Source organism: Ahaetulla prasina, chromosome 11, assembly GCF_028640845.1.
Source record: "Ahaetulla prasina isolate Xishuangbanna chromosome 11, ASM2864084v1, whole genome shotgun sequence".
In the NCBI taxonomy this organism is placed as follows: Eukaryota; Metazoa; Chordata; class Lepidosauria; order Squamata; family Colubridae; genus Ahaetulla; species Ahaetulla prasina.
In genome coordinates this window covers 25,436,296-25,445,726 of record NC_080549.1, presented here as the reverse complement: position 1 = coordinate 25,445,726, position 9,431 = coordinate 25,436,296, and the positions used below count along the sequence as shown (strand labels likewise).

At 51.0% G+C, this 9,431-nt stretch overlaps 1 protein-coding gene across 1 annotated transcript in view; it reads left to right on the top strand.

The window, feature by feature from the left end:
* The first annotated feature begins 433 nt into the window (after positions 1-433).
* Positions 434-9,431, top strand: part of NEXMIF (neurite extension and migration factor) — a 438,320-nt gene continuing 429,322 nt past the window's right edge. Inside the window, exon 1 of the mRNA XM_058196855.1 lies at positions 434-580. The gene's annotated coding sequence lies outside the window, so the exon portion shown is untranslated. The remainder of the gene's footprint in view (positions 581-9,431) is intronic.

The following is a 9,431-nucleotide window of genomic DNA, read 5'->3' as shown; positions in this document are numbered from 1 at the left end:
GCCGCCCGGTTGAGCGCCAGAGGGGTCCGGCCGGAGGCTCCGCGTCCTTCCTAGGGCAGGTGGCAGCGCCGCCTTCAGCCCCCACTGCCCGCCCCGGGAAAGGCGCGCCCGCCGAGCGGGAGGCGGCCGAGCGGGCTGCGCGGGGGATCCGGCGCGGGGGGGGGCGGGGGGAGGGAGCGCTGCGGCCCTTCTGGATGGGCGAAGGCAGCCGGGGGCGGAGGCGAGGGGAGGCGGGGATCGGGCGCCCCTCCTCCTCCTCCCTGCCGCCTACCTGCCCGAGCGGCGCTGCGCGGGGCCGGGGTGGCGGGCGGGTTGGCGGCGGCAGCGGCTGCTCCGTCCGCCTCTCCATCCTTGGCCCCTCCCGGCCGTGGAGGCGGAGGCGGCGGCGGCGAAGGCGGCGGAGGAGGCGGAGGCGGAGGCGGAGGCGCGGGGCAGAGGCAGGCGCGTCCACCTGCACGCGCCGGAGCGCAGGGCTCATGGAGGAGCCGCCGCCGCCGCCGCCGGAGCCGCCAGTGCCGCAGTAGCCGATGCCCTGCCTCGCCGCCCGCAGCCCAGCCCGGACCGGCCGCCGCGCCGCAAGGTAAGCCTCGGGCGGGCGGGGCGGGCGGGGGCCTTTTGTGCCAGCGGGGGGGGCGGCGGCGGCGGCGGCTTTTCTCCGGGCGAGCTGCGGCTGCAGCAGAGGCGGGCGGGCGGGCGGGCGGGCGGGCGGGGGAGGCCCGGCCGGCGGAGGGGCGAGGCGGGCGGCGCAGCCTGGCGGTCCCTGGCCGCCCCCCCCGCCTGCTGGCACCGGGGCAGGCGAGGCCGGCAGCTGCGGGGAGCCGGGCGGGGGGCGAGGGGGGAGGGGGCGGTTGGCGGCGGCTCAGCCCGGCTCCTCTCTGGCCGCAGCCGCGGAGGAGGCGCGGGGCAGGCGGGCATCGCGGGGAACGGCCGGGGGAGCCGAAGCGCTGCCCAGCCCGGGGCTGCCTGCGGGGGCGGGCGAGGCGGGGGCTGCGGGGCGCGCCCGGCTCCAAGTTGCAGCGCTGCCTTTGTAAATCTGCCCAGCCGAGGGAGGGGAGGGACGAGGGAGCCTTTGTTGGACGCGGAGCCCTCGCCAGCCGGCCTTGCCCGCCGGCCTGGCCGGCCCTTGGCGCGCGGTCCCCGGGGGGACCGGCCAGGGGCACCGGCGGGCTCGGCGCTCGGGGGATGCAGCGGGGCCTGGCGGCTGCCCTCGCCCTGCCGGCTCCGAAGTTCAATGCGGAAAGCGGCGGGAGGCGGAGAAGAGCCGTCGCTCGGCTGGGCTCGGCTGGGCTGGTGGCGGATCCCGGGCCGCTCCCGCCGCCTTCCGCGGAGGCGTCGACGAGGCCGGGCTGAGTCCGGCTCTTGAGCCCGGGGCGGCGGGAGCGCCATCGCCTGGCCTCGGTGCGGCGGCTTCCGTGGTTGGGAGCGATCCCTGCTTGCGGCCTTTCCATTCTTCGGCGGGCGAAGGCGGCCGAGGGGCTTCCTCGCTTTCTGCCTTTCCCTGAAGCCCCGCAGCTCCGAAGGGCGCCGGGAAGAACTCGGGGCGGCAGGGAGCAGCCGAGCCATGAGAAAAGCCTCCCCTCAATATTGATCCCCTCCCGCATCAGGTCGGCTAATCGAGTGAACCTGGCGGAGGGTCTGGGACTCAACCCGGGGGGAGAAGGGAAAAGCCCCGCCATGGATCCCATTCACCGGCTTCCCTGCCTCCCCAGCGCCCGGTGCTTCCCTCTCCTTGGGCCGAGAGAGCCCAGGGCTGGCAGGGGCAACCTTTGGCCTGCGGGGATGTTGGGAGACCACAGATTCATTCGGGAAGGGAGGGAGCAGCAACAAGTGCAAAGTGGCTTTTCTTAAGTCTCCTGTGCAATAAGAGGGGATCTGATGGTGGTGCATTAAAGCAGAGAGAAGGCAGATGGAAGATTTTCGGGGTGGGGGTGGGGCTCACGTTTTTGCTGAAAATGATGGAGCAGGAAGGGAGGAAAGGGAGGAAAACTGGTAATAAACTCATCTGGATTTTCAAGCAGGTGGTGTTTTTTTTTTTAAGCTGCCTCTGGAGATGTGAGGGATTGAACCCATGGCCTTCTGAAGTAGGTGGACTTCTGCCAGGCTGGGCCTGAAAGGGTTGCGGCAAGGGAGCCCGTAGTGTAGTTCCTCACCTTTGCTGCTCTGCTGCACGTTGTCCCCCTGAAGGCCTCCAACCAGCAGGGTTGAGGTGGCCGGTCCTTTCCCTTCGCCCAAGTCCATCCATCGCTGTGGTAGAGCTGTCTTCTGAGCATGGGTGCGTGTGGCAGAAGCCCTCCAAGACAAACAGCTTAGATGTGGGGTACAGAAGTGGGGAGCTACGTTGCAGAGCTCCATCTGGGGAACGTGTTGGTGAAGGCTTCATGCAAAGAAAGGCCTCGTTCGCAGGCCTGCATTAAGAGGAAGTCTTCCAACGGTCTTCCAGGGAATCTCCATCTCCGCTCCTTGCCTTCTGCGCCTGGGGAGCTACGTGGATGGAATCACAAGCCCCATGTGCCCACTGGGGGACTGGCCGCCTCTTGGTGGTAATGTTTTTATTGGCCAAAGGACTGGCTGACTTTCCTCCCTGGCATTTGAATCAGGGAGGTAGTTGCTGATGCTGCTTGAGAAGCATGGCTGCTCAGTAGCCCTTCGGGGGGGGGGGGAAACTGGATGCTAGGAAAGAGATTGTACATAAGTATCTGTGCGGCATTACATAAGCATCCCATTTTATTTAGGTCTTGTATTCTGTTGCATCCAAGGAACTTGGAGCAGGAATGTGCCTGAAATACCAGATCCAATTATTATTATAAGGCACAACCTTCTCCCTCCCTCCCCCTCTCCTCTTTTTGTTTAACCCTAACCACTTGATTAAGCAAGCACAGGCTACCCGGTTTTTAAAAGTCATTGGTTGGATGTGACTGTAGGAATGTCGGTGGCCTCTGGAATCTTTGGTTTGCCAAGCCAGGCGCTGCCCTTCTGGGACATCAGAGCCAGCAGAACAATGGACGTGTGGAGGCTGCCAGCTGAGGAGCAGCCAATGGCAAAGCAGGCACAGGGCAGAGTTATGAACTTCACGAGGCCATTGGTGGAAATTCTAAGAGCTTCTGAGCACGTGCCAGCCTCGGTTTGATTGTATGTGCTGTTTGCTGGCTATCACCACTTAGGATGGCTCCGGGCAACTTAGAATAGGTCGAGAAGGGCAAGGAGGAGGAAGAGAGATGGAAGGAGCTGAGGATGTTTACTCTCGAGGAGAAAAACTGAAGGAAAATCTGTTAGTGCTGTTGAACGATTTACTGACATCAGTGGCATTGGTGTCCAAACAGAAAGCAGCTTCCCCTTCTCTGTATATGTCCAAGGAGAATCGTTTTGAAGAGATAAATCATAGAACATAGAACAATAAGGTTGGAAGGGACCTTGGAGGTCTTCTAGTTCAACCCCCTGCCTGTGGCAGGGGATCCTATACCATTCCAGACTTTCTTTGGGCTTAATGGGATATGGATGGATGTGATCATAGAAAGAATAACAGAACAGAATGATAAAGAGTTGTTTTAATTTGGCTTCTTGTGCCATGGGGGTAGGGCTAGATGACCTCAGAGTCCCTTTCCACCTCTAGGATTCTACAAGCGTCTGGCATTCTGCAGGTCCAATCAAAGCAGAGAGCATCCCCATCCCAGTGCCATAGCTGTTCCTAAATCTGTTGATGTTTAGGGGCACGGGAGACAGCTCAATCCTCCGTATTTTTTTTTTAAATAAATATTTGTCAAAAGAACAGGCTGCAGCAATTATGCAAACGCATGGGTAAGATTTGGCATGCAACATGCCTGTTAAATCAACCTGTTCAGTGAGTACATCTGCTATGCACCAGTGCTCCGCTCTATTCCTGCAAATGAATAAACTTGGCTTACATGCTTTAATTCCTTCTTAGTGTATCTCGTCCTCCCAAATGCTCTGTCCGGGTTTTGTGAGGACTCCCATCCTGACAAGGCCCCACGTGCAGCCCTTGGTCGATTGGAAGAGGGCAAAGATGGCTATGAAAGGGTTTGCTCGAAAATATGCTTAGGAATTGATGGAGAGGTTCTCACTGGTCCATTATTCATTTGCAAGGGGGCACAAAAAGTGGTATCTCTATATATCCGTGGTGGCGAACCTATGGCACATGAGCCAGAGGTGGCATGCAGTGCCCTCTCTGATAGCAAGCGAGCCATTGCCCCAGTTCGGCTCTGCTGCGCATGTGCGTGCGCCTCCTGCCAGCCAGCTGGTCTTTCGGTCACTGCTGTAGGGTGCATGCACAGGGGGCGCACACATTGCATTTTGGGGATTCGGGCGTGCGCATTTGCCTGTGTGCGCGCTCATGCTTTTGGCACTTGCTCCGGAAAAGGTTAACCATCACTGCTCTATATGCTTGTTTCAGAGATGATGGTATTCAGGGGACAAACTGCCCCTGAGTTGGGACTCAGAAGACTCTCTGCCACCCTCTTTGGCCTGGGTCAGCTTCACAGCCTTTTCTTATGCTAGAGGGAGAGAATTTCATCCATTAGTTAAGGCCCCAGGCTACAAGCCAGGAGATGGGGAGTTCTAGTCCCATGTTAGACATGAAAGCCCCTGGGTGACACGCACTCACTGTCTGTCTGTCTGTCTATCATTTATATCTATCTATTGTGTGTGTGTGTATGTGTGTGTGTATAGATATATAGATACACATGCGCGCGCACACACAAAGACACACACACGCTAGAAAATGGAAATCTCCTTTTGGTTCTTTCCCAGTGAGGCTTTTCTTCTGCTGTTGCCCTGCTCCACTCAGAAAATTTTGGGAGAGGAGGTGCCTGTGTCGCTTGCTAAAGCAGTTCTTGACTTGCCTCTTTACCTCTATTATTTCTTACCAGAGAAAAAACTCTGCTAAGAGCTGAATGGTGGGAGAGCTTCACAATGGTGTTTGATTGGGAACCTCACTTAGAGACCCTTTTTGGGGGCTTCTGTGCAGAATGCCACCCCAATTAGGAGCTCTAGTGTGTTGGTTTTTTTTAAAATGGTAAATTCTGTGCTAGCAATCATTAGGAAGGTTAGTTGGTCGGTTGGTTATTTATTGGTTTTGAAAGCTGCCCATCAATAATAGCCCTCTGGACAACTTTCATGCATTTTAACATACAGTACAATCTAATGTAAATAGTATGGAATAAAAATATCTCAAAAAGCAGCGCTAAAGTTGAATGCAAATAATGCAGCATAAACACAACAGCAACAGCATTACACCAAAGATTAAGAATTAAAGTAATGTGATTGTGACTGAAACCAGCCGTTCTTGAATGGCCTCTGGGGAGAAAAAGCATTGAGGTCAGTGCCAGGTGGAAATCTTAGGGAGGCGTCCTGTGGGTGAGACACCACTATGGAAAAGGTGGCTCTTTATCCATCTCACGGACTTCTTTCAGGACGAGCGGGAGAACCAGGAAGGGAGCATTGTCTCTGAGGAAGAGTCCACATAAGAAGGCGGGGGAAGTAGAGGAATGCAATTCTGGCCTTGGGAAGGAAGGGGGAAAGGTCAAGAAGCAACGGGTTGGACTCTTGTTCAAGAGAGAGGCAACCTGGAACTAGGGAGAAATTTCCTGACAGTGGGAACAATTAATCGGTGGAACAGCTTGCCTTCCAGGTTTGTGTTGTGGGTACTCCATCCAGTGATGGAGGTCTTCAGGAAAAGAGTGGGCAATTATTTGTCCCGGTTGGTATAAATTCTCCTGCCTTGGGCAGGAGGTTAGATTAGAAGACCTCCATGGTATGATTCTGTGAAACAGTTAGTCATCTGAGGGACAGTGGAAAGCATGAGAAAGAGACTTGGACCAGATTAAGAAACCAATGCCACAGGACTACTTTAATTGGAACAGAAAGGGGCTCTTATGAGATGTTTTCCTATGTCATTTTCTTGGCTTGGGCTCAACCAATTTGGGCTGTTGGGGCTTGTCTTGGTAGCAGCTACAGTCTTCCTTCAGGGTCATTCCTCTGTCCTCTGCGGAAGATCCCTTCCTTCAAGTCTTTGGACTGGCTTTCAAGTTTCTGTTACAATACTCTACAATAACGGGCATTGCTAACATCTTTGCAAGAATTTTTGTTTCTTCACCTGGCCTAACTCAAAGAGCTGAAGGAGGAATTGCTCTTCAAAATAACTTATTCCCAAACTGTAGAGTTTTGGGCATCAGAAGTTGATGCCAGCACTTGGATCTGGGCCTGGAAACGTATAATCATCTAGCCAGATCCAATCATCTCAGTTTTGAAGCACTGGAAGCTTCCAAATTGTTTTCAAAGGTACCATTTCCTGAGACGCATTGCAGTCATCCACCTGGCAAATTATAGGACTCTTAATAACTTTTCCAAGGTTATCCTTGTCCAGGGCGGATCATAAGCGGCTATGTATTTTCATGCTGATAGGAAGCACTGTGAGGGTAAGTGTGTCTCCAGGGACAGTGAAGAGCCCAGAAGGAACCATGGACCACACCTCTGACTTTGGGCCGGCCAGTGCAATCTCTTCTAGAATAGGTGAACTCCAAATAGGAGCAGATGAATCACCCATATTTGGTGTTTGCATCTCAACAGGATTGAGTTTCTGTTGAAGTCTAGTAGACTTCATCCAGGCATTGGTTCGGATCATCGGCTGCAGTGCCTGTGTAAGCCCAAAAGAAGTAGATGTGGGCTTCATCTTCACAGTGGTGACACTCCAGCCAGGGCTTCCCAAGTAACACCTCCCAATGGTGTTGGGTACATGGACGGTCAGCCTGATAAGCACAGGGGATGAAGCTTGGAGCATCATTGCTTAATGGGTCAGAACAGTAAAAACGAGGCATTTTTTTCCCCTGGATTTGGTCCTCTGAGTACATAGAAGCAGAACTCACTTCCCAGCCCCCCATAATTTCCCAAAGGATGCTATGACCGAGGACATCAAAAACCACTAAAAAATCGAAGAAAAGCAACGGGGCTGCTTCTGTCTCGGCAGGGTGAGCAAGATCATTTTTATTCTAAAATCTGACCTGGAAATAGATCTAGAACATTTGTTTCCTCTCAGAGTGCCTGGAGCTGAAGCACCATGCCCAGCAGGGGAATGTCAGCAGTTGGCTTGATGGTTGTTTTCATCATCTGGAGCAGCTTCAGTCTCTTCATGATCACCCCCTTCTCTGCTTTTAAATTCATAACCTGAAACCCAAGGATGATGTTGAATTTTAATTGGAAAATAAACCTGCTGGGGTAATAATTCATTTTATCTTTGTTTTTGGAATGCAGCTGTGGTCAGCTCACCTTGAGGTGGATGTTTTGGATTGGAAGAGGTGAAGAAAGGGTTACCTGAGTATTGAAACAATTAGTGGGACTCGATCCAAAGGGCTTTTCAGGTTAAGTAAAAGTGGGCAGGCATAGAGTCCTATAAAATCATGCATGACCTAGAGAAAGGTGGGGAGATGTTTTTCCCCATCTGGATCATGCTGGCTGTGGAATTCTGGGAGTTGAAGTCCACCCATCTTAAAAGTGGAAAACACTGGTCTAGAATTTAAGGCCACCCATTCAAAGTTTAATAACCTCAGGAAGAAAAAACTTCTTTACCACAAGCTTTGTTGGCATCAGAAGCAGTGATGTTTACTAATTTCGATGGCTTTCAGAAATAAAGTATCATCTTCATACATTGCTAAAGAAATCCTGGTATTCACAATAATCTTGAATATGATCGCTTAACTGCCAGAAAACAGGTCAGTTATAAATACACATTTATAAATACATGGATAAATACTTGAAAATAAAATCTGAGCTAAGAGCTGGCATTTCTTTCATTAAATTATACTAGCCTTTCTATCTAATGGATAAAAAAATGCACATAATATATATACGATATACAAACACAGTGTACGTGTGTGCGCGTGTTTGTTTATACTATAGTTAGTCCTCTGCTTACCCCTAGTAGAACCTACCCATCAAAGTTATAAGTCATGATGGAAAACGGAATGGTCATGTGACTGATTTTACGACCTTTGTGGCTGTTGCTAAGTGAACACAGTGATTGTAAAGCAGCCACTGTTGTTAAGTGAGATATGTGTGTGTGTGTGTGTGTATTGTATGTGTGTGTGTGTGTGTGTATATATATATATATATATATATATATATATATATATATTTGTTTTCTGAGGTTTTCACGGGTGTTTGTATATAGGTCTTTGGTTGTTCGGGTTTTCTCCCGTGTAAAATTGGAAGTGTCTTGGCAACGTTTCGACGAAGTCTCATTCGTCATCTTCAGGCTTCAGCCGTGCTTCTGGGAGCAAGCACGGCTGAAGCCTGAAGATGACGAATGAGACTTCAAACGCCGCCAAGACACTTCCAATTTTACACGGAGAAAACCCAACAATATATATATATATATATATATATATATATATATATATATATATATATATATATATATATATATATATATGTATGTGTGTACAATGTGTATGTATGTATATATAATGTGTGTGTGCGCATGAGATATATACATGCATGTATGTAAACACATGATTAAGAAGGCCGCACGATACAATTCTTTGTCAAGTTCCAGTTCGGGATTTCTTTGTGATTCTGTGTAAGTTGCAGGTAAGTCTGTTGCTCCTTCTCAGAGTTGCTGTATCTAAGAAAGCAATTTATTCGTCTGGATAAACTATCCGAGGTGGATGGTTCATAAAGAGACATTTTGTATAAGAGGCATACTTGTAACCTTTAATACTCTTCCGCCCTTCTTTTATTTGGGGGTTGTTTTGGGAGAGTGAAATGATCCCAAATCAGATTTTTTTTTTGTGGTAGAAAAACCAACTGCAGCCCAGAAGCGCATTTGAAGAGGTTCTTCGGGTTTGGCTTTGAGCTTCAGGTGAGAGCAAATTAAACCCTTGAAATCTGTGCTTGTGATGCAGTCAGAACACGGCGGCTGATTTGTTATTGTTGTTTACAGCCCCTTTCTGGTTTTTTGACAATCTTGCCAAAGGGAGAGCTATGAAACAGTTCAATCCATCAGGCCCCCCTTTTCATCTGAAACCAGAGAGACGGTGGAGGGGTTGCCGGGTGCTTCAGTGGGGGGCTGCATCCACAATGAAGTCAGATTTTCAAAAGGTGGTCATCAGTTCCTATTTATTTGGAGAGAGAAATTGGGGGTAGGTGTGACAGTAGAAGCTTTGTGTCTGCGCCTAAAGATTAACAAAAGTTCTAATCTGTTACTGCCTGCCAAGGATCATAAATTTATTCTCTTTAAACATGCATTTGAGCAAAAGCAAGTGTCGCTTTGGGGTTTTTTGTGTTGCTAGTGAAAAGAACCTTTTTGGATATTGATTGCCAGAGGACTCTGCCAGGCATGTCTTACCCTTTTCTCCTTGATTCATCCTTGTAGAGAGTAAGGAAGATGGCCATGGTAGAAGCATGCAAGAAGGATATTGAAA